General features: G+C 38.7%; 1 protein-coding gene across 2 annotated transcripts in view; it reads right to left on the minus strand.

Moving 5' to 3' along the window:
* LOC149141552 (lipase class 3 family protein) overlaps positions 1-27,603 on the minus strand; it is a 425,063-nt gene that overhangs the window by 225,277 nt on the left and 172,183 nt on the right. The gene's annotated exons all lie outside the window — the stretch shown is intronic.

Genomic DNA, 27,603 nt, shown 5'->3' on the forward strand with positions numbered 1-27,603 from the left:
TTATCAATGAAAAGTCCATAGCTTAAAGGCTTCATTGTAAAATACTTTCCTCGGTTTTGGAGGAGGCTTCATGGTCTCTTGCCTATTGTAAATTAATAAAATTTCTGATTTTGGGAGTGTGGGTTCTACCCATTGGCATCCTCATCTCTCCACTTTGGGAGAGGACTTGTGGCTGACTTGTCGATTCTTGTATTTCATTTCTCTTACATGCATGCTTCAATTTGCTAATTAACACAACCATGCATCTCACATAGTTTGTTAAAATTCACTACAATTTGCTTGCCATTTACATTAATTGCTACAAGTCACAAAGTTACACTTTATTTCATAGCAATTCATTTTTATGCAAGCATCTCTGTAACTTGACACATTGTAGCTTGGGTATTGTCTAAAGTTCACTTATGTTTCAATATTATTAGAATATTCCTATTTAGTATTTAATGCTCATTCTTTTAGCTGTTGCTATTTTTATTCTTTTAGCAGTTTCTTAGATGAAATTGATTGTTTCCATATTCTACATAGAAACTTGATGTTTCTATTATTGTAAATATCTCTGTATTATTATTGAGCTTCAGCTTGCTCATGATTAATTAATTGATTGGAAATCCATATGCGTTGTTCGCACTGTTTTATGGTATCAGAGCACAGGGATTTTTTTTCGAAATAATTTTTCATAGTTTGAAAAATTCAGTAGTTCATTTCGAAACTGCTCTCCTCTTCGCATCCTAATCCCTTGAGTTCTTTCATTCCTTTCTAAGGTCGAGCCCTCTGTAAGCCAGGTAGCCTTCACTGAGTCTTAGCCTCGACTTTGCTCATTGTGATAAAAGCTTACAGTCGTCTATCTCAATACAGAAATGGATTCTTCTCCTGCATTATCATTTCTTCATGTCTAAGCATTTCTTTTTGAGAAACTCTTGGATCTGGTTTAGAACAAAATTGCCGATTATGTTTGGATAAATCGCAGTCGGTTCTCTGTCTTGTGAGATCTCCACAGTTTTTTAAGAAGGGACAGGGCGTGCAGCCATATTCACCTTCTCTTCGATCAAACGGTGGCTGGTATCGAGAAATTCCGCAGAGTCTTTCGCTTCATCCGCTTCGTTCATTTGACGGGATCGAGATCGTTCAAACGTAGAATTTTTGCCGTGGCACCTGTGTGTTGAAAAGGGCACTTACGACTTCTGATTGGCGTAAGCGTGTTGGGTATTATTTTCTCGCCCACGTATAATCGTTTTTTTTTGGCGTGTCGGGCATTAATTTTTTTTATATATCGATCTTGCCCTCGTATCATCGTTTCTCTTTGGGTTTCGCTCTGCGGAGTTCTGTTTTGCCAAAGGGTAAATCGATCGATTTTTAGAGCTAAATCAACCTTCGCAGAATTATCGATATCCAAGTATCTCTGCATGTCTTGGGGAATCGAAATTTGTCCGATCAAGATACCGTGATCGCAAAGGGGTCCCGGGGAGAAGAATCGGTGAGTCCCGTAGGCAAAGGCTACTGATAATCCTGTTGTCGACGCCTTCCTCAGAGTCTCCAATACCAGCTGCGCAAGATTGTTCAATAAAACCCTTTTCAACCAATCCAATAGGTATGCCATTTTCAACATGCTCGAGTAGGATGATGCATCGTATGTGACGGAGCAATTTCGCATTCGTTGCTCGAGGGTGGAAACTGCCGTAGGGCCATGATCTTCTTCTTCTGAAATTTTTGTGTACCTGATTCCAGTCCGGAAGCTCTCGGATCACCGCAGATTTCAGTGATTCTGCGTGTTGGAAGCTTTTGAACAGAATAAGTCTGGCACTGTCAGCTTGGACTCAGCGGTAGTCATTACTATCAGCGGCTTTTCTAAGAACTGATATTTGAATTTCCCGTATAGTAGCGGCAGTCATCGTGAGTACAGGGGATAGCAGAAATTCAAAAGCAGGGTCTTTTTCTTGTCTTAGTCATGAATCCTTTACGCTTTCTGGCAAAATTTCATTAAATAAGCCGATATTTTCTGAGTCAAATCTGTCGTTCAAAGCACTATCTTAAGCAGCAGAGTTTGGGAAGAAGTTCATTCAAGTAAATCAGCATTGTTATTACAGTAAAACAGAGGTTTTAACTTTCCAGAAATTTCGTGCCTCTTCATATCCGTCTTGAGTTTCCTGCCTATGCCTGTGGGCCCAATTTGTTGATTCTTCCTATCTAGTGTTTGTTTAAGAAAATTGTGCTTCTTACAGTAAATCAGTTTCCTTTGGGAAATCATTTCATATTTATATCAGCATCTGTCAATTTTTGTCTGGATCAGCCAGCATCCGCATTGAAATCCGTGCAGGATTCTTTGTATTTTTCCATATCTTGGGAAATGTGCAGATGGCTTCGTTAACCAATCTCATGTTGGAAGGCAGTCAGGAATATTCCGAGCAGACAGAATCTGCCTTTTACGCCTTTATGGCTAAAAGGTCGTCAGATCATGTACCGTCTTCTGCTTGGTACATTGACTCTGGTGCATCACGCCATTTCTCTCACAGGCGTGACTGGTTTATTGACTTCTCACCTTTCAGTGATTCCGTCGTATTTGGTGGAGGTGAAAAATACACAGTGGTTGGCAGAGGTAACGTTCAGATCCAGTCTGGTGGGCGCACACTCATCTTCTTGAATGTATACTATGTTCCTGGTATGGAAATTAATCTGCTGTCTGTCAGCCAGATTATGAAGAATTCTCCTCAGCTTGATGTAGTGTTCAGTGCGCACAAGTGCTCCATTATTGACAGGGAGACTAGTCTAACAATTGCTGTTGGCCTAGAGGACCATGGTCTATATAGGCTACTTGACACCGGTGACTCTCCAGAAGTGGCTCTAGCAGCACGTGTCTCTCCCATCAGTACTCTATGGCATCAGCGATATGGGCATCTAAATATGCAGTATCTTTCTCAGCTCTCTCGGGAGGGACTTGTGTCAGGATTACCTGATATTCAGACTCAGCAATTGGGGATATGCGGCGCCTGTCAAGCGGGAAAGCAACATCGGTCCCCATTCAAGGATGGAGAATCTTGGCGAGCATCTAAGGTACTTCAGTTACTTCATGCTGATATTTGTGGTCCTATGAATACAGCTTCTATCACTGCTTGCAAATATTTTTTACTTATTGTAGATGATTTCAGTAGAAAGATGTGGGTGTATTTTCTAAAAAATAAATCTGATGCACTTAGTACCTTTCAGAAGTTTAAAACCTTAGTTGAAAAAGAGTCTGGTTGTAACATCATGACTCTTAGGACCGACAATGGGGGGGAATTTTGTTCTTCAGCTTTTGCCAACTTCTGTGATATTCATGGCATCAAACGTCAGTTAACCACACCCTACACTCCTCAGCAGAACAGTGTTGTCGAGCGTCGCAACCGCATGGTTGTTGAAATGGCTCGTTCCATGTTACAACACAGGAGTGTTCCAAACAGATTCTGGGCTGAAGCAGTATTTACTGTTGTTTACCTTCTTAAACGATCACCCACTCAGGCTGTTACAGGGAAGACTCCTGAAGAGGTTTGGTCTGGCCGTAAGCCTAAGATCAGTCATCTCAAAGTATTTGGCTCAGTTGCATATGTTTGGATTCCAGCTGCTAAGCGCTCTAAGTTGGATTCCAAAAGCCAGAAACTCATGATGACAGGGTACAGTGATCATCACAAGGCCTATAGGCTGATAGATATAGCCACTGGTCGTCTTAGCTTCAGTCGGGATGTAGTATTTGATGAAGACAGAGGATTCTTTCAGTCTTCTTCTTCTGAGCAGTGTTCTGAGGATCAGCCTCACAGTGTTCTTCTTCCGGTCGGTCCACCTAATGGAAGGGATGATGTAGCATCAGTATTTGATACTACTCTATCTGAGCTTCCTCCAGAAAATAACCCTCCTCTTGTGGCCCCTATTGCTCTTGAGTCTTCTCCACCTCCTCCTGATATTGGTTCCTCTACTCCTCATATTGGTTCTTCTACTCTTCGGCCTAAATGGTGGGCTAAAACCATTGGTGATCTCTGGGATGATGAGCTCCTTGAAGGTAGAACTTCTAGACATAAGAACAGACAACAGTCTACAGTCAATTTTGCTCTTATGGCTAACCTACACAGTATTTTTGAGCCTCAAACCTATTCAGAGGCTAAGGGTACATCTGAGTGGGAACAGGCTATGGAAGCCGAATTCCAGAGTCTTCAGAAGAATCACACATGGACACTTTCTGATCTTCCTGCAGGGAAAAAGCCCATAGGCTGCAAATGGGTGTATAAAGTGAAATACAAAGCTGATGGAACCATAGACAAGTATAAAGCTCGGCTTGTGGCTCGAGGGTTCTCACAGAAGGAAGGCATCGACTATGAGGAGACTTTTGCTCCTACAGCCAAGATGAGTACCATAAGGCTTGTCCTTGCCCTAGCAGCTCAGTTCAATTGGAAAGTTCATCAGATGGATGTAAAAAGTGCTTTCCTAAATGGTGATCTCCAAGAAGAAGTCTACATGACGCAGCCTCCAGGATTCAAGGTTGTTGGTCAAGAACAGAAAGTGTGTCGGTTAGCTAAAGCAATCTATGGATTGAAACAAGCTCCTCGGGCTTGGTACATGAAAATTGATCAGTACCTGACAGATCAGGGTTTTCAGCGGAGCCCATCTGATGCAAACCCGTACATCAAGCATACTGGTGATGATATCTTGTTTGTGGTTGTCTATGTGGATGACCTTATCATTACTGGCAGCTCTGCACATTTGATCCATGGGATCAAACAAGATTTATGCAGAACTTTTGAGATGACAGACTTGGGACTTCTTCATTACTGTCTGGGGGTTGAAGTTTGGCAGACTGAAAATCAGATCTTTCTCTCTCAGTCCAAGTATGCCAAAAATCTTGTGGACAGGTTCAGAATGCAGGATTGCAAACCGGCCACGACTCCTATGGAACCAGGGCTCAAACTTTCAGCACAGTCATCCTCTCCCCTTGTGGATGAAACTTTATTCAGGCAATTAGTGGGCAGTCTCATCTATCTTACTGCTACCAGACCTGACATCAGTTTTGCAGTAAGCTACATTTCTCGCTTCATGTCAGCTCCTAAAGCTGATCATTGGCAAGCAGCAAAGCGTGTGCTACGATATGTGCGTGGCACTTCTGATTATGGCCTCCTATACACTCGAAGTTCCAATCCTATACTCAGTGGTTACACTGATTCTGACTGGGCCGGTTCAGTTGATGACCGTAAATCTACAGTTGGGTATGTGTTTAATCTAGGATCCGGTGCTGTTACTTGGACTAGTAAGAAGCAACAGGCAGTGGCTCTCTCCTCAACAGAAGCAGAGTATCGGGGAGCAGTTAAGGCATCCTGTGAGGCAGTTTGGCTTCGACGTATGCTGGCAGATATGCATGATTCCCAGACAGGGCCTACTTCTTTGTTTTGTGATAATCAGGGAGTGCTCAAACTTGCCAAGAATCCAGTCTTTCATGAACGAACAAAGCATGTGGAAACTCATTGCCACTACAATTCTTGGTCCTGATAAATTTGTAAAATTCAGAGGGTCTATTGGTGTTGTAAATAGATTGAGCATTAAGGGAGGGTATTAGAATATTCCTATTTAGTATTTAATGCTCATTCTTTTAGCTGTTGCTATTTTTATTCTTTTAGCAGTTTCTTAGATGAAACTGATTGTTTCCATATTCTACATAGAAACTTGATGTTTCTATTATTGTAAATATCTCTGTATTATTATTGAGCTTCAGCTTGCTCATGATTAATTAATTGATTGGAAATCCATATGCGTTGTTCGCACTGTTTTAAATATTGTGCAGCAATTTCAATCCCAGGTTTTGATGCACTGTGTATTTGGGCAATTTCACTTTCCAAAGCAACAATTTATTTTATGTCAAGCTAATCTCTCAAGTTAAAGTCTCCTTCCTTTTTTCCAAGGCTATTTTGAGTACAATCTTGAGGTTATTTTTCACAAGCATTACCATTTATTTTACATGCAAATCCATTGCTCATAAGTTTCACATTTGTTTTTGGTGGATCATTAATTTATCATAAGTCAAAGAAAGTACTTTCACTTCACAATTTTACATGTTATAAAGCTTATGCAATCTTGTGTTTAAAGCATCTCTATCTTTTACATAGCACTCGCAAATTTACTTGCATATCATAGTAGGCATCTTAACTTAGTTGCACATTTAAAATCAACCTCCAAGCATAAGATTGGTTGTAGAAATCATAGGGAAAAAAAATTATTGGAAAGTTCTTCCATTTGTATGTGTTGCACTCAAATTGTCAAAGTTTCGAGGAAACAGAAGTACCAACTATTTTTAACAAGAATTGGATCACATATCAACATTCCATGTGTCATGGTCATCCAATTGTGCAAATTATATATTATAAATGATCTTAGTAAACCTTGAGTCTATGTAACAACCTAGGGAAGCCTATAATTTGATGACGAATCCATCCTAGGAGTTTTTAAGCTCACTGGTTATCTGTGTTTTTCGACACAACTAATCAGAAGAGTTTTTTCCCTCCAACTTAAACCCCCAAAGCTAGGGTGAAATTTATTGTCAAATTATTAGGTGAGTCCTAGTGTTTTAGTCGTATCTGATGTAAAAGTGGTTTGATAATAATTTAAGCTAATTGGCTAAATTATTTTACTACAAATCACTTGGTTTACTAGATCATATTTGTGTCGCAGATGGATTGTGTCTTGAAGGTCTAAGAGGAATGTGTATTCCCTCTGTGAGTCTTGTAAATGAAAAATCATATGTATTAGAGGGTTGGAAAAATAATTAATCCACTCGTGTAAAATAATTACTTTTTCTGGCAAAATAAAAATAAATCCTAAGTCTGAAAATTAATTAATTATAGTTAAGTTGAATTGTCTTAAAAAAATAAATTCTCCAAATGGAAAAAAATTTGGGTCTTAAAAGAATCAATTTTTAAAGGTCCACCACCAAAGGGAATATTGTATTTTCCAAAAAAAAAAAGTGGACCCTTGGACCTTGGTGGTTAGGTCGAAGTTGAATTTTTGAAGAAATTAGCTCAAAATAATTAATTTTGAGCTAATTAAAATGGAATTAATATGATAAATTCGAAAATTCCTCAAAAATAAAAAATAAAAATTAAGGGCCAAAATTTAAAGATCTTGAAGTGTTTATCAATGATCAAGATTATTTTGACAATGATGAAAGTAACTAACTATTCTTTTTCCATTTTGAGGATTTATCTATAAATTGGAGAGTCAATTGAATCTTTAGTCATCTTGATCTTTGGCTAAAAATTTCTGTTGAAGCAACTTTGTAACTATTGTCCCGCTAGGAATTATTTTTTCAATCATAATAAAAGCTTTTGGGTGCAATTCAAGGTGTTCTTGCTTATTGATTTGTGGTATGTGCTGACTACGGGCATCTCTATGTTCTGCTAAATATTGATAAGATTTGTTTTTTCATTAGATGGATATAGAACCATACTATTGACAATTTTGGGCTAATCTTAAATGGTTTGATTCCCCATGTGATCTAACAAATTATTTTGAAATAAATTCATAATGATTGCAGATACTTCAGTCCTTGGCCTCCAAGTTCACAAAATTGGGCAAGAATCTTTGTTGCTTGGATTCCAAATATATATATGGTGGATTAAATCTTCATTAAGGCTATAGTATACATTGGGGTTTCTAAAGTATTTTTAGTTATTCTTCAAAGGAAAAAACTCCATAAAATATTTTTTCTCAAAATTTATTTAAAAATTCATGTACAATTTGTAAAATAATTTTGTTATTTTAAGTGTAAGTTATTTTTCTAACTTGGGTTGGGGTTTTAGATCTAATTTGTATATATTTGGAGTTTGGGTGTTTTTATTTTCATTTTTGCAGGTTGGATCAAGGAATCAAGTGAGAGAAGAGCTAGATCTAGGCCCTTGAGGGTAATATCTAGTCTTTAGACAATTCTGCAGGGACATTCACTAAAGATTTGATGGCAAAATTCAGATCCGAAAGAGAAAAAACAAATTGAGACAGGTTTTCAATTTTTGGCCTTCTCTTACCATTTTAGCCCCCAATCTATCATTTTAGCCCTTTTATCCCCACAAATTGATTTTTCGTAGCCTTGTTCTCTAATTTTTGGCCTCTTTTGCCTCAAAATTGACCCAAAACCCTAAGCTGAAGTTTTAAGGTTAAATACATGGCAGTATTGCAGGCTTAAGGTCTCAAAATTCATATTTTGCAAGCGGCAATGTGATCCTAAAGTTTCAACGATTTTCAACAATGGGATCTTCAAGGCCTTGGGCCTAGGGTTTGACTTCTAAACTCTTGTTTTGTTTCAATTTTATTACAGCAGTTAAATCATTAATATCTAAGCCCTAAAATCATATTTTAATTGGTCAAAATTGATAAAAATTGCAAAATCTAAATTTTCACAAGTTTTGGCAACTTGGGCATCTCTAATTTGACCTAGATCTAACATTTTAGCTTTGCTAGAATTTACTACATAACTATGAAATTCAAGTCTGAAATATTTCTGAAGCATATACTTGATAAGGATAAAAAAATGAATTTTTAATTTCCGGCAAAAACATACTAATTTTAGACATTTTGGGGCAGCATAGTCAGTATTTTTAGCTTGCTGATTGTAACTAATTTGCTATTGTAATAAATTTATCAGTTCTGAAATTTCTAAATCACATATCCCAAAAGCCCTAAAATTTGAAAATTTTGAGTTCTAGTGTATTTTACTCTTTTTGGGCATATTGACCATCTATTTTTGGCATTTTTGGCTTGCTGATCTGTGGTTGTTTACTGCTGTAAACTAACAAATCAAACCTAAAATTTCACTGAATACATCATTGTAAAGTGCGCTAAAGGAGCTAATTTACATTGCTGTCAAATTGAAAATTTTAAGTTTCATGTGTTGGGCAAATTTTATCATTTGAAGTATTTTTTATTTTATTTTTAAATTACCTTGAACAAGTGGTTTCCCATGGGTTAGTCTCTACCTAGGGAAAAGTGTCCAAAATAATTATTTTCCTAAGTGTGACTTTATAAAGTGAAAGTGACTTTATAAGTGGTAAAGTCGATATTAAATTATAAAGTGAAAAGTGACTTTAAACATAAAGTACACTATGGGTACTTTATTAATGGGTGAGTTAAAAAAATAGAAAGTGAGAATTAAATGCACATTTATTCTCATCCCTTGATCTAAATGAATCTGAGCCATTAGATCTTAGGGTTGCCCAAAAATCATTTAGGGAAACAAAAGGGGGAAAAGAAAAGAGAGATTACATTCATTATTCATGAGCGGATTGGAGAAAGGAGGCTGAGAGCTGGAGAAAAGTTCTGAAGGAGAAATTTGTTGCAGCACGCTGAAGGAGTGATTTCTGGTCAATGCTAGGCAAGGAAATCAAGGCATAGAAGACAGCAGAGGGTACAATACAAACAACATTGAATGTTGAGAGCTGCACGCCGTTCGAGAGAAGTTTTTGAAAAAAAATGAAAAAAAATCTGTATAGTCAGTACAGTGGTAGGGAAATCCATATAGTCCATACGGATTCTGTACAGTGTAGTCTATATAGTCGTATCTGAACAGTACATATTTTCAGCTTCAAGTGAGCACAGAAATCAAGGCAAAGTGGCCACAATTTTCAAGGAGTGTTGGGCTGAAGAAATAAGTTGTATTTTGTTGTTTTGTTTTGTTTTGTCTACAAATGCATATTTCCTAAACTTGAAAGATAAATAAATATGAAGAGCTCTCTAACAAGTTTTCCCCGAAAAAGATTAAAGGGGTTTTGCCTAGGTCTAAGTTGACCAAAAATCTGTGTGTATTTTTATGTGTGTTGCGGGTCTGGTTATGTCCATATTTATTTTCAGCATGTGTCGACAGTCCCATGTGTTTTAATCTTAAAATTTCATTTCCATATTTCTATACGTTGAATGTATGTTTATGGGAAAGGGCATTTCACTGAATGGGAATGATAAGGTAAAACTAAAACCAGGTTGGGATTGCAAGAAACTTTTTTTTTGGTCATCAAATTTCAACATTTTTCTCACTGTTGTCATAACATTGATAAGCTTTGAATTTTCTGAAGTATTATTGTTGATATAAACTGTCATAAATTTGAATTTGACTTATCTCATCTTGGCCTAAAAGGTTGTCTATCTTTGCACTCAAAATCTGACATTGATCTTGTTGATTGGCATAATACCTTGTGTTAATAATCATTGGTGGATAAATTAGTTACTTGGTATCTTGTGGAGTATTGTTGAAGTTTACACTTGTATCTCTTAACACGTATCTTGTTTAAGATTGTATCACAACATTGTTAAGTACTCTTGCCTTAAAAAAAATTCTCAATAAGTACTTAAATAACTTAAGCAATCTTAACTCAAGATAATCTCACCCATAATCTATTGCATAAGCATATTAGATTTAGATTGCATTAATAATTTACCTCCTAGCATAAGCTAGGTTGATAGAGACATAGGACAACCCTTCTTATCTAGCTTGAGGGGTCTCGACAACTCTTCGATGGTTAACACGGTGACCTTGCAATCATCAAAGCCACAGCCTCTGCAACGCCAGAGGTATCAAGAGATAGGAGCCTAATAGAAGGTATCGTTAATCAAGCCCTAGCTTGCTTCCTGTTAGCCTCCTTCCCACAACCTACCTTGGAGCCCAACTTCAAAATAGTTAAGGGAAGGTTACACTTAGACTAGGCATTTAACTAAAATTTACCAAGATCACTACATCTCACATAGGTTCTAGGATTTGCATATCATATAGGTTAGTCAACCATTCAAGCAGCCGGTGTCCATCTGGTCATTTGGTTCCAATTTATAAAAAGCAAGAATTTGCGACTCCATTAAGGCACTGGTCTCATAATATAAAATCTAAACTAATCAATAATATTGTTTAATTTCAACCAAGTTGCTATGCCACTCATCCGTATCTCCCAAACAAGTTGGTTTCCAACTTCTTTTCCTTCATCTCATTCCATAGGGAATAGCCCCCATTGCCTATTGTTGGGAGACAGCTAGAACGAAGTGGGCAAGGATCAGAGTGACAGCCCCTGTCCTAAGCGTTGTCATGGTGCCTATACAATCCGAGTGACAACAATATGAAAGAAAGTAAAAACGTTATGACCCTGCAATTATGAAAGTGGCTTGTCCCCTTGTAGGAACGAAGGCACACACTGGCTCATAAGACTCAGGGGACGGGTATTGTTAATGACACATTTGTGCTCTCGCCCCCTCTTTCTTATAGCCAACCCAATTTTTTCCTTTTGGTAAGAGCTTGTTAAAATTGACAATTAGGGCCAAACTCCATGTGGGTCATCTTATTTATTGTTGTTGATATTTTTCTTGGATTCCTCTCATCGAGAGGTGTAGGATTGATCTAACGATCATCCGATTCTGACATGTATTCATGGACATATGAATTTATTTGTACTTCTTGACAATTTGGCAAGGTCTGCTAGCAAGTTAAATTGTGTTGCACACCCCCAGCTAAATCTCAATGTTGCATATAAAAGGAGATATTGTGTCTCATTTCACCATCACTCATCTCATCATCTTCTCTCCTAATCTTATTGGGCAAGCATAGGAGCAACTGATCTCTCACATGTGCAAAGAAGAGAACGGATTTCTGTTTTAGGGTTGCGTTCACTGACCATTGATCGAGCTGCAGGATTGTTGACCGTTGACCGAGCTGCTGGGTAATGCGTTGACCTTGCATTGACTATATCTTGACTGCGGATTTCTGTTTTGGGTGATACGTTGACCAGCGTTGACTAGTTAGGGTTGACCGCTGACTATTGTTTGACTGTTGACCGAGGGATGTTTTGGACTGCATATACTTGCTGTTGGAGGTCGAGTTCTCCTAGGATGTCTTAAGGTCATTGGTGAGTTGTTTGACCAGCTTTGACCTTGTTGATTTGATTTATGTTGCTACTGTTATAAATCACAGATTTGTGATATTGTACTATCTCTCTCTCTGTTGAATTATTGAAGAATATAGAAGAATTGATCAAAGGGTTTCCCCGCATTGGGGTTTGTCCCTGGCTAGCCGCCACATCTTGTGTCTCTTGTCTTGGCTTGTCTTCTGTCGATTTTATTTATGTTCTATCAACATTTTACTTATATGTTAATGTGATTGCTATACTGAGAATTGACATTGGGCTAATAAGAAGAATTGAAGTAAATTGCTCTAAGCATAGAACATACCATAATTTAACATGGTATCAGAGCTGAGGTGAAGACAAAGCCCAAGCAAGAGCAAGAGCAATCACCGAAGACAATTGGAAAAAGTCAAAAGGCTTCATGGGTTCCTCATCACACTTCCCCGCCGAAGACAAGCTCTGTGAGAAGTCTGACTATCACGGATGGAAGATGTCCCTTGATCTGACATTGGAAGAGCAAGAAGTGTTGGACTATTTGAGAGGCAGAATTAGAGAGCCTCCATCAAATGCACCCGCAGCTACAAGGAACAAGTACACCAAGGGTGAAGTCAAAACAAAGAAGATCATCCAGGACTCTATTGACAAGCGTCTAGTGGTCTACGTTTCCGAGCTGAACACCGCCAACGATATCTACGATAGACTGGTAAGCTTGTTTAAAGTTAGTGATACAAATCAAGTTTTGTTCCTCAAAAATAAGTTGAAGGATATTAAGAAGGGAAAAGATGAGGATATTCAATCCTACTTCTTAAGGATCATTGAGATCAAGAATGATCTCCTATCGATTAGAGAAGTCATTGCTGACAGGGAACTGACTATCACTACTCTTGGAGGACTCCCATCCGAATGGTATGTATTTAGAACCACTCTTCTCAACAACAATCGAATTCTTGGATTTGAGGAATTGATGGCAAGATGCATTCAAGAAGAGACAAGGATGGTGGAGCAAGAAATGCTTTCAAGCAGAGGCAACCCTACTGCTTTCTCCTCTCAAACTAAAAGGAGAAATAATTCTGGGTCTAAATTCAAAGGAAAGGCTAGATCGAAGGGTGGAAGAAAGGGAAGATGTTTCGCTTGCAATAAATTTGGCCACTATGCGAGGGAGTGTCCAAATAGAAAGGACACATCTCATGATGATGATCAAAATCCCGAGGCAACTCCAACCACAATCAAAGGAATGGCAAGTTCAGTGGCAAGGAAAGAGAAATGTCGGAAATCAATGAAGTGGTCAACCCTCCAAGAAAGCAAGGAACTTTAGGTATGAATCAAATGTTGTTAACAATAAGCAAGATGAATATTATCTGATATCGGCCCTCTTCACTACCTCTCCTCCGGACTCGTTGGGCAATTGGTTTGTTGATAGTGGTGCCTCAAAGCATTTCACTGGTTACAAGGAAGCTCTCTCTAATCTGATAGAGAAGGATACAAACTTGGAGATTATTCTTGGAGACAATTCCACCTATCCCGTAAAGGGTGTCGGGAATGTTACACTTCAATTAAATCAGGGTAACGGAATTCATTTGCAAGAAGTCCTATATGTACCTGATCTCAACAAGAACCTGGTGTCCATTTTGGCAATGGAAGACAAAGGCTACAAGTTGGCCTTCATTGATGGCAATGTACATGTGTGGAAAAAGAATTTTAAAGATACTTTCACTCTAGGGTTACGAGTTGACTCTTTATATCAAGTTGGAGGAAGTCCATTGGGAGTCATGTCTTGCGACACATCTCTTCAGTCTGAAATATGGCACCGGAGGTTTGCCCACCTTCATTACAAGGCTCTACCCGATGTGAGACAAATGGTGACAGGGATGCCCGAGTTCAAAATAGAGCATGAAGGTGTATGTCCGGGATGTGCCAAAGGAAATATCAAAAGGGGACCATTCCCCTCAAGCCATAGAAAGACCTCCGATATTTTGCAGTTGGTTCACTCCGACATATCTGGTATGATGCCCGTTAACTCTTTGGGAGGATATTTATATTATCTCACTTTTACATATGACTATTCTCGCAAGCCTTGGATATACTTCTTGAAAAAGAAGGATGAAGTGTTCTCCTGGTTCTGTCACTTCAAAGCATTGACCGAGTACGAATCCAATGAGTTCCATGACTTTTGCAAAGAGGCTGGCATTAAGAGGGAAACCACAACACCATACATTCCGGAGCAGAATGGTGTAGCGGAAGGAAGAATCGTACGATTGTGGAAGTTGTTCGTGCCATGCTCCATGATCAAAGGCTTCCGAAGGCTTCTAAAATATGGCACCGGAGGTTTGCCCACCTTCATTACAAGGCTCTACCCGATGTGAGACAAATGGTGACAGGGATGCCCGAGTTCAAAATAGAGCATGAAGGTGTATGTCCGGGATGTGCCAAAGGAAATCTCAAAAGGGGACCATTCCCCTCAAGCCATAAAAAGACCTCCGATATTTTGTAGTTGGTTCACTCCGACATATCTGGTATGATGCCCGTTAACTCTTTGGGAGGATATTTATATTATCTCACTTTTACATATGACTATTCTCGCAAGCCTTGGATATACTTCTTGAAAAAGAAGGATGACGTGTTCTCTTGGTTCTGTCACTTCAAAGCCTTGACCGAGTACGAATCCAATGAGTTCCATGACTTTTGCAAAGAGGCTGGCATTAAGAGGGAAACCACAACACCATACATTCCGGAGCAGAATGGTGTAGCGGAAAGGAAGAATCGTATGATTGTGGAAGTTGTTCGTGCCATGCTCCATGATTAAAGGCTTCCGAAGTTTCTATGGGCTGAAGTTGTGAATACCGCCGTATATGTTCAAAACCGATGTCGTCATCAAGCATTGGATCCCAAGATACCCGAAGAGATGTTCACTGGTAAGAAACCTGACATCTCTCATTTTCGAATTTTTGGAAGTCCCGTATATTTTCACGTGCCGAAAGAGAAAAGGAGCAAATTGGGTGCATCTGGAAAGAAGGTTTCGTGGGCTGTAGTGAAAATTCTAAGGGCTATAGAATCTATGTGGTTGATCAAAGGGAAGTTGAGATTACTCATGATGTCACCTTTGACAAAGATATGGCTCTTAGCAAGGTTGACAATCTTCCTATTCTAAGGAAAACTAAAGACACTGACACTAGGAAGCAGGATGAGAAGGAAGATGAGACGATGCCCAATGTGGAAGAACCTATGGATCCCATTGATCCTCCTCCGCAAGAGCCTTCCTCTTCTAGGAAGAGGCCCTCATGGCTTAGGGGGACACTTGACGATGTTGAAGGACATATTACACCTAGACGGACTTTCCGTGAAAGAAAGAAGTCGACCAGGTATCAGGGATACTTGACCATTATGAGCACCATCATTCAAAATGAGCCTTCATCGTTCGAAGAAGCTGTGAAGCACGAAGTATGGAAGGATGCTATGAATGAGTAATATGTGTCCATCATGAAGAATGATGTCTGGGATGTGGTCCCCAGACCCCAGGGCAAAAATGTTGTCAACTCGAAGTGCCTTTACAAAATAAATCATGGAGTCGATGGGAGTGTTGAAAAGTATAAGGCTCGCTTTGCTGCTCGAGGCTTCTCTCAAAAGGAAGGATTATGACGAGATATTTGCACCTGTTGCCCGATACAGCACCATCCGCTCGATCATAGCCCTTGTTGCTTCACAAGTATGGAACCTACATCAAATGGATGTCAAGACCGCGTTCGTGCATGGTTCGATTCAAGAGGAAGTCTATGTGGAACAACCCAAGGGGTCTGAGATTCATAATCGGGAATCTCACGTATGCAGGTTGAAGATGATAAGGTTGAGAATGATAAGCCTCTCATACTGGTGTTGTATGTTGATGACCTCTTTCTGAAAGGTGCAGACCCTCTCATTCACAAATGTAAGAGGGAGTTGGCTTCCGAATTTGAGATGAAGGACCTGGGACTGATGCACTATTTCTTATGGTTGGAGGTCTGGCAGAAGCCAGGAAAGATTTTCCTATCTCAAGGAAAATACGTGGTGAAGATTTTGGAGAGATTTGGTATGGTGGACTGCAAGCCCATGACTACCCGATGGAGCTTAACTTCAAGAAGTTATGTGGTAGTGTTGCTCGACCTGCTTTGGGAAATGCTTTTGAGTTTTGTCAACTCATAGGAGCATTGATGTTCTTGGTGAACTCTTGTCCGGATATATGTTTTGCAGTCAACACGTTGAGCCAATATATGGTTGAGCCTCATCACTCACATTGGATTGGTGCCAAGAATCTTCTGAGATATCTTCGGGGCAAAATCACTCATGGGTTGAGATACATTGTCGGAGATGTGAGGCTACATGGATATTCTGATGTTGACTGAGCAGGCAATGTGGTGGACCGAAAGAGCACCTTCGGGTGTTGTTTTTCTTTGGGTTCTACCTCGATATCCTAGATGAGCAGGAAGCAGAAGTCGTTGGCCTTGAGCACCGCTGAGGCGGAATACATTGTTGTGACTATGGCCTCCTGTGAGGCTGTCTGGTTGAGGAAGCTCTTCAGTGAGTTGTTTGGACATACGCTGGATACTACCGTGATACTATGCGACAACCAAAGTGGGATTCGTTTATCAAAGAATCCCGTATTTCATGATCGCTCCAAGCATATCGATTTCAGGTACCACTTTATCCGGGATATGGTACAACGAGGAGCAATAAGGCTCCATCATATTGGGACAAATGAGCAGGTCGTCGACATTATGACGAAGCCCCTGGGAAAGGTCAAATTCTTTACTTTCCGAGAAAGACTAGGAGTCATTGAGAGACCCTCTTATGAGGGTCCTGTATGATGTATACATTGAGCTCTGAGAGCTTCGGGGGGCTTGGGGTACTTCTTGGAGTGACGAGCAACCATAGGGTTACTCACCCTCCCCTAGTAGTGCGCTATGTACAGGGTGAATGATTCAGCCTTCCCCTGTGATACCCCGTGGCGACATGTAGGCGGGATGAGTGGTTCATCCTTCTCCTGTCGAGACATCCTACCCATGTAGTCTGGGACACATGGGAAGTACCTCTCATATAGCCAATGAGTAGGGAAATGAGGATAGGGACCATGGTAGTACCGATGGACGCATCGTGTATCTACCGTACTCCCTATGCTAGGATGACATTGATATGGGATCAATTGGAACTAACATCGAGTCAGTAAGAGTGATATAACTCACTCTCTTTTGGAACTGATCTGGGATCAGTAAGAGTGGTATGACACACTCTCTTCATTGGGACTGACTTCGGGTTAGTAAAAGTGCTATTGGGCACTCTCTTTTATCTAGGACTAACTTCAGGTCGGTAGAGGATGGTATGATACATTCTCGATCATTTCTTCTTCTTCATAGTTCAACAGAGCAGTGCAGGGCAGTGCATTTGATGGCAGAGATAGTAACGACAAACAGATGGATTAGCTGATGGAGTTCTCCCTAGTTGAGCGAGAGTGTTAAAATTGGCAACTAGGGACAAACTCCATGTGGGTCATCTTATTTATGGCAGATGATATTTTTCTTGGATTCCTCTCGTTGAGAGGTGTAGGATTGATCTAACGATCATCCGATTCCAACATGTATTCATGGAGATATGAATTTATTTGTATTTCTTGACAATTTGTCAAGGTCAGCCAGCAAGTTAAATTGTGTTGCACCCCCAGCGAAACCTCAACGTTGCATATAAAAGGAGACATTGTGTCTCATTTCACCATCACTCATCTCATCATCTTCTCTCTCCTAATCTGATTGGGCAAGCGTAGGAGCAGCTGATCTCTCACATGCAAAGAAGAGGACGAATTTTTGTTTTAGGGCTGCGTTGACTGACCGTTGACCGAGCTGCAAGATTGTTGACCGCTGACCAAGCTGTTGGGTAATGCGTTGACCTTGCGTTGACTATATCTTAATTACGGATTTCTGTCTTGGGTGATACGTTGACCAAATGTTGACCAGCGTTGACTGGTTAGGGCTGACCGTAGGCTGTGACTTTCGTTGACTGTTGTTTGACTGTTGACCGAGGGTTGTTTTGGGCTGCATATACTTGTTGTTGGAGGCCGAGTTCTCCTAGGATGTCTTAAGGTCATTGGTGAGCTGTTTGACCAGCTTTGGCCTTAATGATTTGATTTATGTTGCTGCTGTTATAAATCACAGATTTGTGATATTGTACTATCTCTCTCTCTTTGTTGAATTATTGAAGAATATAGGAGGATTGATCAAAGGGTTTCCCTGCATTAGGGTTTGTCCCTGGCTAGCCGCCACATCTTGTGTCTCTTGTCTTGGCTTGTCCTCTGTCGATTTTATTTATGTTCTATCAGCATTTTTCTTATATGTTAATGTGATTGCTATACTGAGAATTGACATTGGGCTAATAAGAAGAATTGAAGTAAATTGCTCTAAGCATAGAACATACCATAATTTAACAGAGCTCAAGAGGAGGACTTCTCACCTAGATTAGGCATTTTAGATTAAAAATAACCAAGATAATTGCATCCAAATCTAATATAGGTGCATTTCATTTTAACACATCTTATGTTTTTCTTGCAATTGGTCATTATACTTGCCATTATGAATGAATGTTGAATTGAATACTTTGTTTTGGCAAGCATTATTTCATCTATATATTGCAAGTAGAATACTAATTGTTTGTCTTTGGCAAGATATCCTTGCATGCTTTGATTTAGCAATTGATCATATATATTTGAAAGCATCCTTATATCTTGTGTCATTGGGCTAACATTTTCTTGTTTCACTTTTAGGGTAACTTGTGCTTTCATTTGAAAGCATTTCATTTATATTAAGCAAATGTCTTTCATTTTTTGAGCAACATTTTAAAAGCCACTAGTCTTTCATATCCTTATCTCATGCGTTGATGATTGTTAATGGTTATTTCATTTCATATTGCTCACATCATATTTGCTTGTAATCTTTAAAAGGTAATGAACTTCATTTTAACATTCTCCTAGAAACCTCATAGCTTTAACTTAGTTTTCTTTTAGGGACCACCCCCCATAGCTAGCTTAGAAGATAGCTTAAACGGAGAGAGTTGGGAGTAGCTAACAGCCCCTTCTCTTAGTTCCTTACCACCAACCACACCTTGTGGGGTTAAAGGTTTTTCTCACTAACTGTAGGTAGGTGTAAGCGGTAGGGTCAACATCTTTTGGCACCGTTGTCCGGGGCAAGTCTTCTTGTACCTGGGAAATTGACTAACTTTTGGTTTTAGCATATTGAACTTTAGGATTACATTCTTGCTCAATTGGCGACTCCACTGAATTCAAATTTTGCAAGAGTTTCGAGTTTCTACTAGGAGAAATCCAAGTGGTCTAGTTAGCCCCACTCCTGATCCTGAAAAGGTTTTTAGAGAGAGGTTAACTAGACTTTCTCACAGTAGACCCCTTGCTAATCTTGGGCAAGAGGCTATTTTTGATATTCATTTGCTTTTTCAATAACAAGTTGAGCCTAGCATCATGAATGATCTTTTTGCTCCTTGTAATTTTACTAACATAAATGGTTATCCTCACAATATCCCTAACAAGGCTATTGAAAAGTTGTCTTCCTCTCAAGGTAACAATGACATTAGTGCCACATTGCATGTGAAGAACATTATTGTTTGCATTTTTAAATGGTGTAACATTGTTGACTATGAGGATGTAAAGATGGGATTTTTTGTTCTCTCTTTAGAAGAGGATGCCCTTGATTGGCTCACTGAGCAACCTGCTAACTCTTATGACTCTTTACAAGCACTCATCAATGCTTTCATGGGAAAATTTGGACAAAAGAAAGAAAATAGTCACTTGATCAATGCCATTAGTAACATGAAGAAAAATGATAATGAAACCATGGAGGAATTTAACAAGATATTTAATGAACTGGTGAAAAGCATATCTACTACTGTTAAACCTCCTGATGAATTTCTATTGTGCTCATATTTGGATGCTTTTGGCGTTGATACTGCTTATGATTTGAGGAGGAAGGAGCCTACAAATTTGGGTGTAGCTCAAACTGAAGCCTTGAAGATGGAAAGGGCTAGAAAGCAATCAGGAAAATCTGAAATCCCTAGTTTCAATAGAGGGCCATCAAAATCTAATGATTCCAAAGGCAAGGCCAAGGAAGAGAATACACATGATCCTATCAATGAATTAACTCAACTTATCAAGAGCATGGAAGCAAATCACACTAAAGAAATGCAATCTATGCAAACTAGGTCGGTGGCCATGGAAAGATCACAAGTACAAAGATTCCAACAGAGGCCAAATGAGAGATGGCAAAAGAATAAATGCCCTCCACAAGATTATAGGCCTCCAAATCCATTGGAATCCACCAACATGGTAGATCAAATTCCCCCTTTTTGTAGTCCATGTAATGAGTTCCATGAAGAGGCCACATGCCCTTATGTCAAGAGAATTATGGAAGGTATCATGTTTGGAGATGAACATGTAGGAACAAGTGGTCAAATCAATATGTTCTCCATGGAAGATCAAATATACACCATTGAAAGAAATCAAGAGATTGACCATAGGCCTAATAATCTTGGGGTTGATAATATGATTGCAAAATTTGGATAATGTCACTAAGATTTTGGGAAAAAGCCTACATCTGGACAGATTCTTGCTATGGCAAAACACAAAGGGATGACTTATCAAAGAAGGGATATTCAAAATCAAAATAATTACAGAAATTTTTCTCCTCCTACTTCAGAATTAAATTTTGACATGGGCAATTGGGTGAATAATGCAAATGTTTCTATCTCAATGACAAAACTTTTAAAGATACCATCTCAAAGGGCCAAGTTACTAAGTACCATTTAAGTTAATCAAAGGAAAGAAAAACCTAGTGATGAACCAGAGGATGAAGAAATTGTATTGAAAAGTATGAACTATTATGTGGAGACCAAAGATCATCTACCATTTTATGTTTCTCAGATAGTGAATGATTGTCTTTTACACAACTGCATGCTTAATTCAGGGGCTTCATCAAATGTCAGGACCAAAAAAGTCATGGAGCAACTGAATTTAAGTATATCTAGGCCCTGTCACAACATATGTTCAATGGATTCTAAAAGAATTGAATTGTGTGGGATAATTAAAGTTTTACAGGTTTTCCTAGCTGCATACCCAGACAGAATAATGACTATGGATATTGTTGAGATAGATGTTCCTGATTCATGGGGAATGCTCCTATCAAGAAAATGGGCATCAGATTTAGGTGGTAGCCTTCAAATGGACCTATCATATGACACCATCCCCATGCTTGATAATGCCTTTGTCAAACTTGATCGAGAGTTAGAGAAAAGATATCATGTTGAGGATCCAAGGAAACCCAACAATGAGATTATCTATGGGTCATACAAGCCAGGAAGTGATGCAGTATTGACAAATTTTCTTCACCCCCCCAACAGAACAGATTCAAAATGAAGAGATTAGGCATAGCTCAAAAAGCTTGGGTGCTTCAAATTCTCGATCAAAGCATTCTCAAGACAACATAGTAGGTATGACAGTAATTGCATCATCATCACCATCGCAACTAACCAAGAAGAAAAGAACAAAACGAAAGAACAAAAAAAAAAGCAAGACATAAAAAATGAATCACCAGTTTTGAGTAGGATCAAGCCTCAACACATTAATAGTTGAAAAAGGAAAAGGAAGAGGTTTGGTATATTTGATGGCCACACACAGGTTAATATTGGGACAAATCATAGTCCCAAGATAACTAGAATTGGACAAGGCACATCAAAGAAAAAACTTATGGATCTGCCTATGAGTAGGCAAGTTCTCAAGATAGATTTCACCGAAGACATCTGATGCCATGGGGCATTTTTTTGTATCATATTTCTAACCTTATCCCTTGTCATTTTAGTTCTATTTCATGAATAAATTGTCATTTATGCTCTTAGAATAAATTTCCATTACTGTACCTAATTTCATTTGATGATGTTTTGAATGGATACTGCTGATATATGTCTTTTGTTGATGGATGTTGATTTCAGGTTCTTGCACACTATCATTTCATATCTAGCATGCATCCCCATATGGAGCTAAATGTTGACCCCTGGAGTGGCACATGAGGCTTATCTGAAGACTCCATGCCCAAGGATGTACCAAAGGATGCTTATATCATCAATCATCATACTACCAAGTTTTAAACTCTACTTCTTCTTCTTATCATTTTCTGTTGTACCCAGATATCACACCCCTGCGGGGAATTGTAATAAGTGGTGCTAGTATGATGAGTTTTGAGTCATGTAACAGGCCTAGGTAGTTGGAACCTTGTCATCAAGCGAGTATTACTCTGGTAGGTTTTTTTGAATTGGTTAATTATCATCTCCCTACCAGGACTTAATAATTAATTGAGTTTTTTCCTCCAAATATACCCCAAAGCCAGAGTACGGCTTGATGGTGAGGCCTTGGGTGAGTCCTAGTGTCTAGGGTCAATGTATATTATCATACTAGATTACACAAAAAAATTCGTGGAATTTGGTTACGTCTGAGTGGTCATTTTTTAATTTTTTTAGATTTTTTCCATAGGGTGGGAAATTGCAATAAAATTTGTAATTGAAATGTAATAAGTGTTGTCTAGAGAAGTTGTAAGGCGTATGAGTAATAAAAATTTCACCTCTCACCCTCAACTTTCTACTATGACACACTTTGAGGGGTTAATAATGTGTTTTAGAACCTCAAAACCCATTTTTCCTAAGTTTACTGGAAAAGGTGGGAATAAATTAAACCAAAAATAAATTAAATGGCAAGAAATAAATTACTCCATGTGACTGAATGACATGGGAATGACTTGGAAATTACCCCAAGTCAAAGAGTTGAGTCAAGGGACATGTGGAAGATGACTGAGCACCTCACATCATAAATGCACCACTCGCTCACAAATCGAATTTCATGGAGTTAATGCAGCAGCTGCTCATGTGGAAAATCGAACTTTTTGGAGGAATTAATGCACTCAAGGAATATTTGATGGATATTTGATGGAGAATTTCATCAAAGCTTGCCTCACCTTAGTTCCACTTCTTCTACACTTAGCACATCCACTTGGGATATTTGAGTTGCTCTTGGAGGGACCACTCATTTCCTTGAGGATCTATGTTGAGCTTAATTAGGATCATCATTTGAGGTGGCATCACATGGTTTGAGTTTGGAGTTTGACTAGAGTTATCTTCTTGTTTTGACTCACACTTGGATTTGCTCTTGGTGCCACATAGAGAATTCGATTTTGCTTGAGGATCTCATGGTGCCACATATGCAATTCAATTTTCCATGGTGTCTCTCTCATCTCCGCCTGGAACTTGACTTTCTCTTCCTTGGGATTTGCTCCGTAGCCATTTCTCATGTGGATGCTTCATTGGTATTTGCTCCCAACTCTCTATATAATAGAGTATTGGGCTCTCATATTGTAATCTGGAATATGAGCTATTGTGCTTAAGGATACTCTGTCGGATTGTACACTCTTTGCAAATTAATACAAAAGACTTTGGGTTTACAATTGAGGTGTTCTTCTCCTTGTGTATGGTAACTTCTTGATATTCTTGCTCTTATATTTCTACTTGCTTCATTATGTTATTATTTCCATGATGTTTTTTCAGTTATGTTGATATGCAACTATCTCATATTAGCATAAGAATTATTTACTTGCTCTAGATTGGGAAATGTTTTAGTAGATGTCCAATATATCTCTAGAACTTTCTCTTCATTGCATTTGATTAAGTCTATGTGGATCTAATCTATTCATGTGAAGTTGTGTAGAAAATCTTTTTTTGATCAAGCTTCAAGCGTGAGGGGAAGTTCTTGAGTGAACCAACCCACTCTTGAAAGTACTCAAAGAGAACCCACATTTGTCAATTGCCAAAGACTTATCATTCAGATTTGTCTTGCAAGAATTTATTTTGAGTTTTGGGATCCTATCTCTTGCATCATCATTCAATAATTATTTCTCAAATATTGTGCTTCATTTGCCTATATCTTGCTATTTCAAAAGCTAAATCATGGCTAGGTGAAGAAGGGAGTTTACTCATACACTTTGGCTTAGCCTTTTGTAGATTATATTGTACATATACTTTGTAATTTTATTGAGCTAATACTTGGTTTGTTTTGCAGCCCTCTCTAATTTGTTTCTTGTGACAGCTTGTGGGATTTGTCTTTGAAAACTATTAAAAAGTGTGTACAAGACCTTGGGCTCTCAAATCAAGAACAATTTTCTCTCTCTTGGTCGTGGGCATTGGGAGGCTTTCTTTAGGAAGGGCGAGTTCCTTTTGGAGATGCATTTTCTCTCTCTTGGCCATGGGCTCAAAGAGACTTGGCCTCTCTTCTCTTCTTGTAAAAAAAAAAATCTGAATTTTCTTGTGCCTTTCTTTGCCCTCAATTGCAGAAATAACTTATCAAGGAAAAATTTATAGCTTAAAGGTCTCATTGTAAAAGACTTTATTCGAGTTTGAAGGTGGCTTCATGTCTCTTGCCTCTTGTAAATTAATAAAATTTCTGATTTCGGGAGCGTGGGTACTACACATTGGCATCCCCATCTCTCCACTTTGGGAGAGGATATATGGTTGACTTGTTGATTCTTGTATTTCATTTCTCTTGCATGCATGCTTCAATTTGATAATTAACACAATCATGCATCTCACATAACTTGTTAAAGTTCACTACAATTTGCTTGTCATTTACATTAATTGCTACAAGTCACAAAGTTACACTTTATTTCATAGCAATTCATTTTTATGCAAGCATGTCTTTAACTTGAACCATTGTAGCTTGGATATTGTCTAAAGTTCACTTATGCTTCACTATTGTGCAACAATTTCACATCCTAAATTTTGATGCATTATATATTTGGTCAATTTCACTTTCCAAAGCAATAATTTATTTTATGTCAAGTTAATCTCTCAAGTTAAAGTCTCTTTCCTTTTTTCAAGGCTATTTTGAGTACAATCTTGAAGTTATTTTTCACAAGCATTGCCATTTATTTTATATGCAAATCCATTGCTCATAAGTTTCATGTATGCTTTTGGTGGATTATTAATTTATCATAAGTCAAAGCAAATACTTTCACTTCACAATTTTACATGTTATAAAGCTTATGCAATCTTGTGTTTAAAGCATCTCTATCTTTTACATAGCACTTGCAAATTTACTTGCATATCATAGTAGGCATCTTAACTTAGTTGCACATTTAAAATCAACCTCCAAGCATAAGCTTGGTTGATAGAAATCACAGGGAAAAAAGACTTTCTTGGAAAGTTCTTCCATTTGGTACGAAGTAAGGTAAAAGCATTTTGAACCCGCGGTTATAAAAATGGCTTGTCTCCTTTTAGGAATGAAGGCACACACTGGCTCATAAGACTCAGGGGACGGGTATCGTTAATGACACCTGTGTGCGCTTGCCACCTCTTTCTTATAGTCACCCCAAATTTTACTCTTTGGTAAGAGCTCAAGAGGAGGACTTTTCACCTAGATTAGGCATTTTAGATTAAAAATAGCCAAGATAATTAATTGCATCCAAATAAAATATAGGTGGATTTCATTTTAACACATCTTATGGTTTTGCTTGCAATTGGTCATTATACTCATCATTATGAATGAATGTTGAATTGAATACTTTGTTTTGGCTAGCATTATTTCATCTATATTTTGCAAGTAGAATACGAATTGTTTTCGTTTGGAAAGATATCCTTGTATGCTTTGATTTATCAATTGATCATATATATTTCAAAGCATCCTTATATCTTATGTCATTGGGCTAACATTTTCTTGTTTCACTTACAGGGTTACTTGTGCTTTTACTGGAAAGCATTTCATTTATATTAAGAAAATGTCTTTCATTTTCTGAGCAATACTTTAAAAGCCACTAGTCTTTCATATGCTTATCTCATGTGTTGATGATTGTTAATGATTATTTCATTTCATATTGCTCACAACATATTTGTTTGTAATGTTTCAAAGGTAATCCATTTCATTTTAACTTTCTCCTAGAAACCTCATATATCTTTAACTTATCTCATGTGTGGAAGATTGTTAATGATTATTTCATTTCATATTGCTCACAGCATATTTGTTTGTAATCTTTAAAAGGTAATCCACTTCATTTTAACATTCTCCTAGAAACCTCATATATCTTTAACTTAGTTTTCTTTCAGGGACCACCCCCCATAGCTAGCTTGGGGGATAGCTTAAACGGAGAGAGTTGGGAGTAGGTGACAGCCCCTTCTCTTAGTTCCTTGCTATCAACCATACCTTGTGGGGTTAAAGGCTTTTCTCACTAACTATAGGTAGGTGTAAGTGGCAGGGTCAATAGGTCCATCATAGAAGTTGCCCGAGCTACGCTACATGATCAAAAGTTTTCGAAATTCATATGGGGAGAAGCTACAAATACAATGGTATATGTTCAAAACCGGGTACAATGAAAAATCGATTACCCGATTCCTACTACAGCAAACTGATAATACTTCACCTACTTGTTAAATTACTTGAACAAGTTACTTGCAGTTTTCTATGGCAAATACCGAAATACATACACTGCAGCCTACACAAAATAAAATATTGCGGAAACTAAATACTGCAATGGAGAGAAATAAACGCACACATCAACACAGTTTTTTTTGGACAATGTCCCTGGAAAAACCCAATGTGAAAAAACCGGTGCAACAACTGAGGGTTTTAATTATTATGCAGTAGTTTCTGAATACAATATTTGGATGCCTTACTGGCTATCCGATACAGAGAATCTAACTAGCATAGAATTAGTGAGCAATACCTCACACTATCACTGGAGATTTGACCTGATCCAGCCACTGAAAGGCTAGCCCCAAGTTGCCTCTACATAGTCACTACACTACTCTGCGTCACAATTTCTAGGGACTGCGTCACTCCATCTGGTTGATCAATCTGTTGGACGGGATGCTCTATCCTTTGGCCCTCCAGTCTCACACCCCGGATCCTGACACTAGATCTAATCTGCTCCTTAGCAAATTCATGAATCTCCTCAAGGCCTTTGTGTTGCCTTAGCATGCCTTTACGCAACCCAGCGTGGCTCTACGCTGCCCAGCGTGGCTCTACGCTGCCTCTTCTGGATCTCTCTCTGCCTCCTCTGCAATGTATCCCTGAATCAAGAAACTCTCCAACCGGAAAACTATCCCTGCCCCTCATTGCAAGAAATATCCTCGATGACTTCTCTTGCACCTGTTGCACTGCTCTCTTGAGAAATCGATCTCTTGATCTCACTCGATGTATCTTTCAAATGCCCATCAAGTCTCTTCTTATAATCTTCTCGTTGATCAATCAACAGCGCAGATTAGATTCTAATCAATGGCTCAGAACATCTTTGCTTGATCCTCGTCTTCTTCTAGAAGATTCACACCCAGTTTAATTAATACACTTTAATTATTTTAATTTCCTAGTTTACACTTAGGCATCCATTAAAAATAATTAATAACTTTAATTAAACCTCTTCCAGGTGGAATTTCCCAAAACAATTTCTAGGTATTGTGGAATGCATGTGTCCTAGCCTCCCTGCAAAATCTTGAGGCTAGAGCACATCTAATGCTACCAGAAATCAACACTCCCTCTTAGCGAGGAATGTGCTCTAGTGTTGCAACCAACTGAAGCATCACTCTGACTCTGCAACACCTCTTGTTGTGTTGCTGATGTCTGGCTCTACTGCCCACCAACTACTACGCAACTCTGATTTGCGCTGCATCCGTGCTGCTGCTA

Source organism: Pinus tabuliformis, chromosome X (assembly GCF_031772625.1).
Source record: "Pinus tabuliformis cultivar Carrire ecotype Pingquan chromosome X, CPIR1, whole genome shotgun sequence".
NCBI classification, from domain to species: domain Eukaryota; kingdom Viridiplantae; phylum Streptophyta; class Pinopsida; order Pinales; family Pinaceae; genus Pinus; species Pinus tabuliformis.